This window comes from the organism of the source record quoted next, unplaced genomic scaffold (assembly GCF_019419815.1).
Source record: "Pyrus x bretschneideri cultivar Hongxiangsu unplaced genomic scaffold, Pyrus_bretschneideri_v1 Contig26, whole genome shotgun sequence".
Taxonomy (NCBI): Eukaryota; Viridiplantae; Streptophyta; class Magnoliopsida; order Rosales; family Rosaceae; genus Pyrus; species Pyrus x bretschneideri.
In genome coordinates this window covers 2,575,833-2,592,055 of record NW_025999568.1, presented here as the reverse complement: position 1 = coordinate 2,592,055, position 16,223 = coordinate 2,575,833, and the positions used below count along the sequence as shown (strand labels likewise).

Below are 16,223 nucleotides of genomic sequence, written 5' to 3'. Positions count from 1 at the left end.
TCGTCCAAAACTGACGGAATATACCGTCTTCTTCTCCGGCGAAACGCCGATCGTCGAAAACCTGGAAAAAACTTCAAACCCTTCGTTCTCAATCGTTTCTTCACCAAATTTCATGAAACCAGTACCAAATTGAAGCTCTTAACTTGTAGAACATTTCCTTACATGTTTAAAGCCCCAAAGATCATGAGATGTCGTCGGAGAAATTCAAGAAAAATTGGCCAAACTTGCAACTCACGATCCCGATGTCTAATTCCACCCAATGAACCACCCCGAGCTTCCTAAGGACCTCACTAAGCTTCCTAAAAGCTTCAAATTCCCTGAAAAACAATATTTCACGTGTGCATGAACAATGACCAAATCGGAGATTCCTGGTTCGACGTGAAATCGAAGGATTCCTTACCTGAATTTGGTATGGTTGAACTCGTATGATCCTCACGAACACAAAGGTACCATTTTCCACTTTGATCCGTCACGTTTGCAAGGGTTTTGAGTCCCGTCCGTACAAGTGAGAAGGAGAGAGAGAGAGAGTTCGCGATAGAGAGAGACATGGGAGAAGATGATATGGGTGTGGGTGTGTGTGGTCCAAGTGCAACCAACAAAACAACAAAACCACCCAAAATGACAAATACCCACCAAGGGCAAAATCGTCATTTCACACCTACGGTACGAATAATTCAGGACGGGCTGTCACATAATACCACCCCCATATATACCTCCTAGTATAAGAACCGATTCCATAAAGACTAAAAGAAAATCATGTATTCGTCTAGACAAATCCATTATATGTAAAATAAGTGATAAATAAGTAGAAATATTTTTCATGGCCTTATTGAGACCCGATCAGAATTTTTTTATTTATTATGATTTTTGAACCATTCCTAATTTAATCCTAAGTAAATAAATACTAGGGGATATGATTAGATGTAAGTACTATTATTGGTCTAACTAGCAATAGTGCCCACGCGTTGCTGTGGATCTTAAAACTACTGAACATAAAAGAAGAAAACAACCAGTGCAAACTTGTAATGGATAGTTTGTAATTAACAGGTTTTTAGTATGTTCATACTATTTAAACACATAAAATATAATAAGAAAAAGAAGCATAGTGTTGGCAGAAAGTGATGTAATTTGCAGTATACTTGTAGTTTAAGTCTGTGTAATCAATTTTAGTTGTGAACACCGGTAACATATATAACTCAGAGAACAAAAAACAGCAGAAACTGAAGAACAAAATGATGTGCACATAGAATATGCTGCAGTAACTATAAATTAAGGTTAGAAGTGTTTTGATATTGATATAAATTTGTGGTGGAGAATTATGCATAAGAGGATATGCAAAGAGTTATAAATATCAAACACAAAATGGACAAAATATTTTTACAAAGTTGTCTAAGTATATATAATTTACAGAAAAGACATTATCAAATGCCTTATCATCAGCATACAAAAAATGATTTACCTAGCATTCCCCTTTGACAATTAGTGCTTCACTGGCATGACTACTTGAACAAAAAATATTGTAAAAGAGCACATTGTTTATATACACAAAAAGTATGGGGAATTGATGTGAGGATCTACTATTTACACACAAAAAATTGTCAATTGATACTTGTTTGTTTTGGATTACAGATGCCAACATTCTTCAATACATGAGCAAAAGGTTTTTGCTTTTTGCTTGAAGCAGTCACCGCAGAAAAAATAGTTTTCATCATGAGAAAAAAAATGGAAGCTAAAAATGAAAGATAATGTTAATAACTGTGTAATAAAGTTTTGAGATGAACAGATTCATAGCATGGAACAATTAATAATAAACTATAGTTACCTAGTTTTTTTTGTATGGAGCAAAGTTTGTCTTTGAGCTGGTTGGTGACGATTTTCTTTTGAACAATTTGATTGGAACCTGATCCTGATCTTGTGTATCTGTTTCACATATTTCTTCTGCTTCACTGTATCACAAATATTTAAGATATGAAAAAGATAAATTTAGACCATATTTGAGTTGAATTTGAGATGCAGTTGAAAATATTGATATATAGTGTATAACCTTGTTTTAGATGGTATAAAAATGGCTCTTCTAATTGATTCTCTTTTTCTTTTATGTGAATCAGCAATTATGTCAACAGGTGAATCAGCAATTATGTCAACAGGTGTACTTGATTGTAACTTCTCTACTTAGAGATTGTGGAGTTGTTGGTTGAATGGTGAGGTCCTCAGAAATGTTATAGATGAGAAGATCATTCGAGTTCAATGAATTTCTTCTGCTTCCAAATTGAAGGTGATAAATTTTTTTCTACCCTATAAGTCTAAGAAACTCACTTGGCAACTGTTTTTGATCCACTGATCTCTAATTGAAAACCAAATCTTTACAGGTACGCCAAAAACTTTTTCACCTGATCTGCCAATAATAAGAGCACTAATAAACTAAGGCATGGTAGTAATGATAAAATCTGGTGAAAATGACATTGAATTAACTTATGAGATATTGTTAGCTCTTCATTGGACCAATACTGAGAGGTATAAAACTTGAAAAATACGTGCAAGTCAACAGTTTGAACAAATATCATGACTTGAAACAAATTGACCAATATCAAGAACACAGACATGGCTAGGTTGGGTAATATATCAATGATTTGGTGAATGGAATGTAATACTTGTAACTCCTAGTTTTTACACTAAATGTTGAACAAAATAAGAGTAAAAAGATCAATGACATCTTGATTGGAATGAAATACTTTTATATAAACGCTTAAAACCAAAATGTTATCAAACTAATTTGCAGTTAGAGAAGATAGTTGAAAAATTAATTATCAAAATGAGAAGAGTCAAACTAATTTAGGCATTGTTCTCAACATTATTAGCACATATCTGACTTGTAGGAAAAAGAACTAATGCTAACCTGAAGAGAGAGGAGTTAATAGTAAAGAAATGCTACAAATCTTATTAACAACATCTATATCTACAACAGAAGAAAGCAAATCTTGATTCTAATTGCAATTATTAATGAAGTGATTGGGTTTCAGGTTGTAGTTGATGCTACTTAATTGATTATTGGTTTGATTAATGAAATCTAAACTTGCAACGATTCATAAAATAGAAAATTTGAAACAATGTTAGAATTATTACCATGGAGTGGGAATCTGATTTGGATGCTTTTGGCAAATAAGTTGACCACTTGTTGGATCTTGATGCATTTGTTTTGTGCACGTAGGGCAAGCTGTGTACCACCATTCATATTTCGTGTTGTATCACTTAATTGATGCTTTGCACAAAAATGTATCATTCTGTGGAATGTTGAAAAATTTGTATTAACACAGGGACAAATTATTAAATAGATAAGTTTTATAAAATAACTTAATAAAAATTGAAAACGTTTTTATTGAACATAATTAAAAAGAAAACATTTTATATACCTTATATAAGTCAGGATCCAAATATCCTAACTCCTCAATTGTCATCTTTTTCCCAGTTTGGAAAATGTCTTGCTCATTGGCTTGCTTGGAAGGAGGCAGTGTTTTAATGGGATGAGGCCAGGTTGAAAACCTGTAATCATTCAGATTGAAAATTGGAAAAACAGAGATAAAAATAATTTAATATATATATATATATATAACCATGCTATGATTATCATTCTATGAGAGTGAATGGACTCACACTGATTTGTATGTATTCAATTTTGGAATGTCTGGATCTATAAAGAAAAGTGTTGAACCAGTGGTGTTCAAGATGATGCTATCTGTGCATTAAACAAAAGTCAAGATATAAAAAGAGAAAATTTATGTAATAATGGACATTTAAAATAGTTTTTAATCCAGGAAAATAAAAATTGCAAATCGTAGGTTATAAATTTAATATCGTTTTATAGATTTTAAATAGTGTATCATAATAAAATCATATCTAACTCAAAAAGGGCAGCATGAAAATTAAGTTTCTTGTATGAAAAACTACCTATACAATATGTTTGTTCTTGTAATAACATCCGTTTTGCAAATATGATGTAGACCTCTCATCAGCAATTTGACTGTTTTCTATGTGAGAAGCTTTGTTTGATCATGATTAAATGAAATGTATTTATTGATGTGTAGAAAAATTGCTAATTTACACTTCTAATGATGTAACATTATAAGTTAACATTTTTTTTTTTACGCATCTACGTTTATATGAGACATTAATGGAGTCAATGTTTGAATACGCTTTATAAAATAAAATCACCAAACATGGTTTTGCAAGGGCAGAGAAACAAAATAAAAGTCAGTTTAATAGCTAAACAAATTAGAAAGAGAAAAAAAAAAGAATTTTTTTTATTAAAGTAAATACATCCAAACAGTTTAACCTTCAAGCTTGTAAAAACAATAATGATTGGTTGGTGTAGTTGTTCTAATGAGAAAGCAGAAAAGGCATGTGCAACATTTGACCATAGTGTGATCTTAGCTTCTTCATTTCTGTAAAACAACGAAAGCCAAAAAGGATAAAAAAAAAATTTAAAGTCATGAAAATCTTTGTATTTAAAATTATTGGAACTATTTTTAATAGAAGAATATGACTATTATACTATTGAAATGGAATTGACAGGTAAAAAGCTTTTAAATTTTATTATGGACACGAAATGACCTGATGTTTTGTATAACAAAATCACATTTGTGCTCAATTGTCTGATTGATTTGTATTGGTTCTAAAGGCTGCACTGAAATGAGGTGGCCAATAACATCTTCAAATTTGAAAAAAAAAAAAAAAAAACAAATTGGTAAGTTCATAGGAAATTGTTGAATAAAATAGGCACGAACATATATTAATATGTTTATTTATGTATATGATTACCTGTGAAGATATCACATTTGTTTAACCGAGGATATAATCCGTTATAATCCAGCAAGAAAAATCTGTGTCGTGGAATAGGCGGAAAGACACTTGCTAACTTCTTAAAAACCGTCTTCGAAGTGAAAATGATTTGGGTCTCATGTGGAACAACTCTATACTAAGCCCTTGCATAGTTAGTATGGAAATTAATGATCTCATAGCAAGTGCCTACTTCAATCTTTGGAACTATTATTTCATAGTCCATTTCAGTAGAAGATGCTTCGATAGCTTGTTGCTTGATAATAAAAAAGAAAAAAAATCAAGGAAAAAAAAAGTTATAATGAGAACAGTGTGGGTAAGCATATTGTTCCAATTTTATAGTTGAAATAACATGCAATTATGTGTAGATCATAAATATTAAATAGCAACAGTGAATTAACAACTATAAGTAACAATTCAAAGGAAATGAATATGTGTACAAAAAGCTATGCAATGCACAGGATAAATGGCAAAACAAATGTATGATTTGAGAATATAAAACAGGACAATAAAGAGTTTTCAAATAAATTGTACACGATCTTTAGCACAGCCAGTATAAAAACTACATCATGCGCTTTAAAGATAATAATTCATTCTTAACATAGAAGATCAAACGTTTACAAAGTCATTTGATAAAAAAATTATGACAAACCTTTTCATCAACCAATATACAGTGCAAGTCTGTATATTTGTCGCCCATGTCTGGGTATTTCGGTCTCCATATCCTACAAACACGTACTTTAATTCTGACAACCTTTTTATATGCCACCAATTGATCAAGCGGAGTTGGACCTTCGCTTTCCATGTAATCTATAGAAATGAAATATTTATAAATTTATAAACGGTGCAGCCAAGGAGGTTTAAAAAACCAGCCACAATATATGCATTTTTATAAATATTATAAACGGATAAAAAAAACTGCAATTGAAATTTGATTTTAAGCGAGATCAGTTATTCAATAATAATAATAGTGAAATAAAAACACACACATTTATTAAATAAGTTGTCAGTCTCTTTTGATTAATACAATCAGACAAAAAAAATCGTTTGTCGATCCTATCAAATTTGATTAAGCATTGAGATGATTTTGATACAACAAATAGTCAACATTAAATAGGTCTGTACAAAACAGTATAATCTAGTTAACAAAACAAAACATACAAATACAAACGTTGTATCACAAATAAATCCGTATAAGAAAAGGGGAAATTGTTGTTAAATTGTAGCAGGAAAAACATTTAATTTAATAGTGTTCTTATTTGGTTATAATAGATCACCTTCTTCACTTTTAACAACACACAATCCATATTAACATAAGCATCATGATCACCACTTTAATAACAACACTTGATATAGTATATATAACACTTATATAGCGTGATATATTAAAAGATACCATAGTACAGTCTAAATAGAAGTAAAACCAACCAGCCAAAAAAAAAAAAATTGAAGTGAACACTAAAACGTATGATATAACACCCATATTAATTAATGGATTTTCAATCCAAATTAAGACGCATTTCTTACCAACCAATTAATAGTTGGTATTTGTAGTAATTGACCAAACAACACGAAAGAAACCTAAATTCCTTCTATATTAGTTATTAGTAAAGTAATTATAAATTATTTGTTAATCAAGAGATTTACTTATTTATTTGAGGCGAATTCAAAATTGTTCGAATTGTATAATCGTCAATTACTGATATTGATAAACGACCCAAAGCAATTTGTTTATAATTCAATTATTGACAATCATAAGTAAAAAGTTCATATTCTTTAGTCATTGATAAACAATTTGTTGGACAATACTCAAGGCAATTACCACAAAATATACAGGCTCCGAAATCAATATCGTAATTAAGCAGCCATTTCTTGTGAATATTAGTTTCCGATTTCCAATCAACAACGGGTGGATCTATAGGACATACCCGAACGCATACTTCACAAGTAATACATTTATCAAATTCAAAATGGATTCGACCGCGGAAACGCTTTGCGGTGATTAATTTTTCAAAATGATATTGAATAGTTACGGGTAAACAATTTGTGTGGGATAAAGTAATCATGAAACTTTAATCAATGTACCTTGCAACTCGTACTGTTTGTTGACCATAATTCATAAACCTAGTTACCATAGAGAACATATCGTTTATATATATATATATGAATAGTTTTATTTTTGTTTATTTCTCTTGTTCGAGACACGTTGCGAATATAGAATGTTATTTTACATCGAAAAGAGTTGGAAAAAAAAGTTAATAATAGATTACTGATAGAAATAGGTAAAAGAAAATTTCATCCAATAATTGGTCCATTGTAAGCCTCGGTAAAGTCCATCTTGTTGTGATTGGAATGAACAAGAACAAATAAGTTTTAGCTAATGTAATAAAGATACCAATTATCGCTCCAAAAACTCCACATGTTTTATTTATTTTAAAAAGCTCATAAACATTTATGTCCAAAATAGATATATTCCAACCTCCCATGTAAATAACTATTACAAATAATGAAGAAGGTTTAGATAGGAAGCAACATAAAATAACCCAAATTTTATACCCGAGTATTCGGTTTGATAACCTGCTACTAACTCTCCTTCTGCTTCTGGTAAATCAAAAGGTAATCTCTCATATTCTGCTAGAGAAGAAATAATAAAAATGATAAACCCTATAGGCTAACGCCACAAATTCCATCCTCAAAAACCCTATTTTGATTGCGCCTCAACAATATCAATTGTACTTGAACAGTTAGATAATTATAGCTGATGATACCATCATTGTTACCATCGCTATTATAGAACTGTACATGAGATGTTCATCTCATATGACTCCTTGAAGCCCAGAAATAAATATATGGACCGCGTCAATATTCTTTTTTAAATCTTGATATGTTTGCAAGATGGATAACTGTTAGTCGGTCCCAAAATAGACCAATTGAATTCTGTTTGTTATAATTATTTTAATTTGAAATTAAATAAAAAAAAGTACTTCTGAATTGATCTCAACCTTTTTAAATTTAAAAATTTCAATAATAATTTCAATTCTTCTTTGTTTAGTAATAACTTAATTGTTCAATAAAATACTTCTTGTAAAAATATCAATAACCCGTTGGTTTCACGTACAGAAAAAAAAAAAATTCTATACTAATTAATGAATTATGACACAGATTATATATCTATTAATATGTATATGGGAAAGAATAAAAGTAACAAAGAATAAATAAAGTATATCTTTTTTTTTTTTTCGATCCTATTCTTCTTTCTATTACTGAGAAAAAGAGGGCTTTCTAAATAAAGTAAAGGATTATTTCGTTTCAAATAGTTATTTATTAAATCAATGGATAGGAGTATTGACACACCCTGACCGAAATCAGGGCATGTTGGTCATCACGTGAGAGTGACGTAACCATGTGCACAGTGTGGAAGCTAAGAATAATAATAAAAGTACGAATAAATAAAAACCAAGATATACACTGAGTAGATAACATACATGTGCAAGCATAAGTGTGAAAAATAATATTCAGAACACAAAAGACCTAGTGCAGTCCAGAGGAACAGACACTAACGAAACACACCCAGAGGTGGTCCTACACTAGTGATAATCTGTCAGATATGCTGGGAATCCCTCGAGAGCCACCAAAAGAGTAATCCAAACTAGAACCTGGAGGGGCACAAAACAAAAAGTGTGAGTGGGCAAAAACAAGGCTTTTCAAAACCATTTCATTAACAAAGTTCTAACCCCTAGCCGTAAAACCTGTATAGTTTTCCAGAAAATATAAAATATACACATATAGAAAACATGCTCAGAAATATGCCATGTCGAATGCCTCTACATAAAATGTAAGTACTCAGGTAATGTCAAACAATGCCATGTAATCTGTTAGCTGAAGTCACCTAACATGATCTGTACGGTTGAATCTAGAGCTCAAATCTCCAACTCACTAACTGTACCTGCACACGAGTCGGAACCACCTAAAGTGGTCTATACGACAGAACTGGGTGTAAATAGGTACGCTCAAGTGCTACGATCACGTGAAGACTGGACGAATAATCGCGGGTCACCTTCGAGTCGGAACCATCTATAGTGGTCTGTACGACAGGACTGTGCACCTAACTTGGATCCAAGATGAGCGTGTGGTGCGGGAGGTGAACATCACGTGAAGGACTATGCCCTACTCTGGGCGGGAGCACTAACACCGGGGGTGCAGGTTATGAGCTGTCTACGTATCTAACATCACTACTAAACACAAACATAAACCATAACTTACCTGGCACTTACATGTACGTCCGCAACACCAAACATATATATATGTAACTACTAATGCATAACTAAATAGGCAAACACAATGCATGGCATTTAAAACATATAAACGTTTCATTTCATTTTCTGGGAAAATCACAAGTATATAGGTATATACGGAAAACCAAAAGCCCACTCATTGGTATGTAGAAGGGTCGTAACCCCCTTGCCTCGAGTGACTGCGCCCGTCCTCGGGATAGGTCTCACCTATATGTGAAACAACTATAAAAACATTAATTTTAAAACACATAACCAAAACTAGGTAATAACTTCTCATACAATGCTCAAATAGGGTGTATGAATACACCAACGTGATCTACTCAACCTCATGAACATCCCCATATTTTTAAAATAATTTTCTGACATCACACACGCCCCCACGCGCTGGCCAAGGCACGGCCACACGCGCTGCCCACGCGCAGGCACGTGCTTTGCACACTGACGGTGTCAGTTAACGCCGTCAGGAATATTCCGTTAAAACTAATAGATTCCGTTAAAGTTAACCTAACGCCGTTAGGAATATTCCGTCCAAACTGACAGAATATTCTGTCGTCTTCCCCGGCCAACCTCTGGCGTTGTCGTCATCGCCGAAAAACTGGAAAAATTTCAAACCTTCGTTTCTCACTCGTTTTTCACCCAAATTTCATGAAATTGGTACCAAAATGAAGCTTACAACAAATAGAACAAAACCTTACCACTTTCAAGCACTAAAACCAACGGAATCTCGCCGGAAAAATTTCACCAAATCCGCCCAAACCTGCAACTCACGATCCCGATGCCCAAAACCTTCAAACGAACCACCCCGAACTTCCTAAGGACCTCACCAAGCTTCCTAAAACCCTGAAATTCCTAAAAACACGTGATTTTACATGTGCATGAACAGTACCCCGAATTGAACATCTCATATTAGACGTGAAAACAAAGGTTTCCTCACCTGAAATGGGTATGGTTGAACTCGTATGAACCTCACGAACACAAAGGTATGGTTTTCTACTTCGATCCGTAGCGTTTTCGAGTGTTTTGGTCTTGTCCGTACATAGGTGATGGAGAAAAGGGAGAGAGAGATATGGGACAGGGCAGAGGATGAGAATGAGTGTGGGTGTGTGTGTGTGGTCCAAAAGCAGCCAACCAAAACCCCAAAACAACCACACAATGAAACAAAATCACTAGGGGCAAAACAATCATTTTACCTACGGTACGAAAAATTTAGGACGGGCTGTCACAAGTATACTCTGGATTAGAAATGTGTCATGGGAAGTATTGCCTGATCATTTCTACCAACTTAAAGCCCTAATTAGTATTCTTTGTTTGTATATTATGTAAAAATGTCCTTTTGGAGAATTTACATAATCTTTATTACTAATCCTTTACATATGTTTGTGTTTCTAACTATCCACTTGTATTTACTCAATCCCCTGTTATGCTAATACATAAAAATGATAGTGAAAACTAAATACCGTTGATCTTTTGAACCCGCTTCAAGTTAGGATGACTAATCAACCAATCTTGGGGGAAACGATCTCTTATGTTTATGTTTATTTCCGCTTAACTCTCTAACTCTTGTACATAGAAAATGAGAATCAATCTTTTTACTGCAAATTTATATATAAGTTGTTTTCTTTCATTCATATAACTATTTGATTTAGTTTATCAACCCAAATAATGAATAAAAAAAAATTAAGATATCTATTCAATCTATTCCAACCATTTCCTTGAAGGGAAGGAATAGAGAAAAATTTATGTCTATGTATCAACGAATCTCACTTAGAGATATTGATAACACACATAAAGTTAATGGTATTTCTGAACTAATCGATTGAGCAGCAGCTCGTAGACCGCCTAAAAAGGAATATTTATTATTTGACCCGCATCCTGACATAAGATGTCCATTGGCGCAATATTGGAAATGCATTCTATAAAAAAAATACACCGATATTGAGATTCGCTAAAACAAGGTGATATCCAAAAAGAACTACTGAATTACTAAAATTGATATGACTGCTATAGATGGCCCGATACTGAATAAACGAGTATCCCCCTACTTGGAAAAAGATTTTCTTTGAAAAGTAGTTTTGTCCCATCTTTTAGAGCTTGAAGGACTCCCAAAGGGCTGACGTATTCTGGTCCAATACGTTGTTGTATCCCTGCCGATATTTCTCTTTCTAACCATACAATTACAATATGCCTATAGTGATTCCCACTACAAGAGTCAAAATAGGAACAAGAACCCATAAAATTCCATAAAACTCTTTTAAAAATTCTAATCTAGAAAAAGAATCGATATCTTGTACTTCCGGTGTATCAATTATCATTTCAACGATCAACTTCTCCCATAATGATATCTATACTACCTAATATAGTCATAATATCAATCAATTTCATTCTTTTAACTAACTGCGGAAGAATTTGCAAATTGATAAAACCCGGCGGGTTGATTTTCCATCTCCAAGGAAAACCCCTCTAATCCCCTATGAGAAAAATTCTCAATTCTCCCTTTGGGGCTTTGACTCTCACATAAAGTTCTTGTTTCGGCAATTCAAATGTAGGAGACGGATTTTTACTAATAAATTGATATTCAAAATCATTCCATTCTGGATTCCTTTCTCTATCAAAGTATCATATTTCTAAATTCTCATAGGGTCCCCTTGTAACTCATTCTAGGGCCTGTTTGAATAATTTTTACGAATTCTATCATTTCACCAATTCGAACTAGATAACGAGACAATGAATCTCCTTCTTTTTGCCATTGTACTTTCCAATCAAATTCGTCGTAACATTCATAATGATCAACTTTACGAAGATCCCATTATATTCCGGAAGCTTGCAGCATTGGTCCCGATAAACCCCAATTTATTACTTCCCCTCTACCAATAATGCCTACTCCCTCGACTCATTCTAAAAAAAAAAGGATTTCCTGTAATAAGTTTTTGATATTCATCAACTCTTGTTAAAAAATAATTACACAAATCCAAACATTTATCTATCCAACCATGAGGTAGATCAGCTGGTACTCCTTCGATACGAAAATAATTATGCATCATTCTCATACCGGTGGTAGGTTCGAATAGATCATATACTAATTCTCTTTCTTTGAAAATATAGAAAGAGAAAAAAGGAGTTTGTGCACAAATATCCGCCATAAAAGGACCGAGCCATAACAGATGAGAAGCTATACGACTCCACTCCAACATAATTATTCTCATATAGCTGCCTCTTTTAGGTACTTGAATATTTCCCAACTGTTTCGGTCTGTTTACAGTTATTGCTTCTGTGAACATAATAGCTAAATAACCCCATCGTTTTACATAAGGCAAATATTGTATAATTGTTCGATTTTTCGCAATTTTTTCCATTCCTCGGTGTAAATAACCCAATATTGGTTCACAGTCAATAACATCTTCACCATCTAGAGTGTAAATAACCCTTGATGGATGGTGGGGGCCCATATTGACTATCACGAGGTATTTTTTTGTAGTCAGTATATTCATAGGTTTTTTCTCATTTCATTCTTTCATGAATTGCTAAAATGAAAAAAGTTCATTAAAATTCAAGATCTAATAAATCAAAATGCCTTTATAAAATTAACGAGTTTTTGATTCATGAATATTCAACTGATTAATTAATGCTTTATAACATATTCTATTTTTCTTTGACGAATAAGATAGTAATAGTTGGCATTTTCCCAAAATTTTGCTTAAACCTCTCTGAGATAAATAGCCTTTTTTGTGTAATTGTAAATGTGAAGTAAGTCTTCATATCCTATTTGTAAGATCCCACATTGCCCAGGGGAGTGATCCTTATATGTATATTCTCATCCCTACCTAGCACAAGGCCTTTTGGGAGCTCACTGGCTTTGGGTTCCATCGGAACTTCGAAGTTAAGCGAGGCCGTGCGAGAGCAATCTCATGATGGGTGACCTACTAGGAAGTTCTCGTGTGAGTTCCCAGAAACAAAATCGTGAGGGCATGGTCGGAGACCAAAGCGGACAATATCGTGCTACGATGGTGGAGCGGGCCTGGGATGTGGTGGACCCCAGGTCGAGATGTGACAATTTGGTATCAGAGCCAATCAATGGCCGTGGTGTGCCGACAAAGATGTCGGGCCCCTAAGGGGGTGGATTGTAAGATCCCACATCGCCCAGGCGAGTGATCCTTATATGTATATTTTCATCCCTACCTAGCACAAGACCTTTTGGGAGCTCACTAGCTCCGGGTTCCATCGGAACTCCGAAGTTAAGCGAAACCGTGCGAGAGCAATCCCATGATGGGTGACTTACTAGGAAGTTCTCATGTGAGTTCCAAGAAACAAAACTGTAAGGGCATGGTTGAGGCTCAAAGCGGACAATATCGTGCTACGGTGGAGTTGAGCTCGGAATGTGGTGGGGGCCCAGGCTGGGATGTGACACTATTGGTGAAAACTAACTATTTGAAATTCAATAGATCCTCTATTTTCGTCTTTTTTTTTCTTGTGAAATAACTGAGATGAATGAATTTTTTACCATAAACGAAAATCTTCTCTCCCCCTTTTCTTATTTTAAGATATTTTTTATTAATAGATATATTTATTGATAAGTAATAATAATGCCCCAAATTTTTATTTGGAATATACAATAATTTGAATTTCGTTATTAATTTCAATTTTTTTTAATTTAATAAAACTTACTCAATCCTACTTTCATTTTAAATTTGGATTTGAAAGGGGATACAAAAGTATGGTTGGTTTCTTCACTCCCAAAAGATAAAAGTTTAGACCTAAAATAAGAAATTTTGTTCATTCTAGATCTAATTGATATGTCATTGAATTAGTATCACGTATCAGAATGGAATGTAAGACGATGTATGTGTGCATCTCTTTGTCGTCATAGACTAGATATGGTATGAGAAATATAGGAAAAATGTACTATTAATGAATTTTCAATCGCAGATACATATGTATCCTTACCATATTGAAACAATTGCCATTATTGGTATTAAACCAATAATGATTCATACAAATTAAATCTTCTAATCGAAAATTGGGCCAAAGAAATAGCTTTAATTTAATAAGTTTTAATTTTTAATTTTTAATTTTTTGCTTTTATCCACAACTTGACTGTTTACCTCATTCCCATTACAAAAAGATGCCTTGCTATGTCTATTCTTAGAATTTAAACAAATTAGAATTCGCAATTCTCTACGATGTCTAGGCGATAAAATATTTTTAGGAACAAACAAATCATAATTTTTTTAATCTTTATTTCCAGTCATCTTTCGATGTTTTGTACTGACTTCATCAAAATTCTTATCAACATGTTTTTTTTCTTCTCGGTATCTTTGATTTATTTGGTGTTTACTTTTATGAACTAATGAAATACTGAGGGTTTGATACATAATAAATTTTCCATCATTTTTTATAGCTTGACGAATTGGTTCAATAATAAAAAATCCCCTTTCAATAAATTCTACAAGAGTTACATCTTTCTGAATCGTCAAAATATCCAGACTCATTTTGCCTCTTTGAATAGAGGATATAGTAATTTCTCTTGGATTTATCAATCTAAGCAGGAGACAATATACATTGATGTTATTGATTATTTTTTAATATTTAAAGAATCATCCCATCTCAATTGAAAATACAAATACCTTTTTATTATAGAAAAAAAAAGCATGTGGGACCCATGTTTGCAACGTGTTAGCAGCTATCTGGCGACTAGTGTACACCCGCACTGCCAGAGGAAGTGGATAAGCTATAACAACACCACTCAAAGCCAACGGTTGGAAGAAGCATGCAAGCTTTCACATGGGTGGCCTCCCTGTCTCACTCAAAGTTGTCCCTATGTAGTCCTCAAATGTGAGGAAAATTTTAAGAACTCAGGCTAGTCCCACTACTATAAAGATTGGAGCTCTGCCCCATTGGAAGTTATAAATTCTCATAAATTCTCTAAATTTAAAAACATACGGAGGTAATGGTGGTAGGACTCCATTGGTGATGCTCTTACAACAAGAATGTTGATGTGGTTGTATTCAAAGTCAATACACGGTCATGTGAAAATGTTACAACACAAGACAATATATGATTAACTTTAGATACATGCACACTTACAATAGTATCCTACTATAGATAAGCTACTTCCGGCGAATTGAGACAACATATGCATACAACGAGATTTTATGAAAGGTTTTTACTATGGTTCTATGCAGGGTCATCTTTAAGATTTCGAAGGCCCTGTGCATAGATTATAAACAGATCATTTGCTTTCTGCCTTATTAGTTATTACATTATCTCACCAAAATGTACTAAAACAATTAAAAATTACATGTATTAGTATCATAATTAAAAGAAAATTTATAACTAAAATTATGTGATCAATCAACAAAATCAATAGTGAACATATAAAAAAAAAAACCATGAAACAAAACAAAATGATGAATAATATAGTATCACTAAATCCAAGGGTTGATCTTAAAAAACAAATGATTTAAAAATTTTGAAATATATTATCCACATATTCTTTCCATAATTTCTTTATTTCTCACTCCATTCTCTCATCAGCTCAAACAAAAAACAAAGTAATCAAATTATAAAGTTAATTAATCTAACCATATATCAGCTAGAAGTGTTGGCCCGGGGGGCGCGTTTTATAAATTAAGAGGCACAAACTATAATTTTAGATCAACTCACAATTATTTAAATAAGATATGCATCTACATGTAAAATTACAAATATAGAAATGAAATTTTCAGATCATAAAAAATTGTTTTGAAGATGTGGACGAACACGATGAAAAATCTCGTATGAATTAGTTATCAAACTATAAATATGAAAAGCATCACAATTCTCTACACTAAAATAGTTCAAAAATGTAAGCGGTCATTTACTACAATAGGAGAAAGATGTTGTGCATTTGCATGACGACGTGAGTTCAAATCTTGTTGGTAGTTAATCTAACATTTAACTTACTAATGCTATCGTTTCATTCAAAAAAACAAAAACAAAAACAAAAATAATTCAAAAAGGAAACATAACAAACAAGGATTTTTGAAAGAATTAGTAACAAAAAATTTAAAAAAAAGAAGAAGAAGAAAGAATTAGGAACAAAAAATTAAAAAAAGAAGA

The 16,223-nt window shown here is 32.9% G+C and overlaps 1 long non-coding RNA gene across 1 annotated transcript; it reads right to left on the bottom strand.

Moving 5' to 3' along the window:
• Positions 1 to 3,255: 3,255 nt before the first annotated feature.
• LOC125478693 lies at positions 3,256 to 3,736 on the bottom strand. Its single transcript, XR_007259461.1, has 3 exons — positions 3,652 to 3,736; positions 3,411 to 3,540; positions 3,256 to 3,281 (listed from the first exon to the last, which is right to left on the bottom strand). It is a non-coding gene; the product is annotated as an uncharacterized LOC125478693 (long non-coding RNA).
• Positions 3,737 to 16,223: the final 12,487 nt, after the last annotated feature.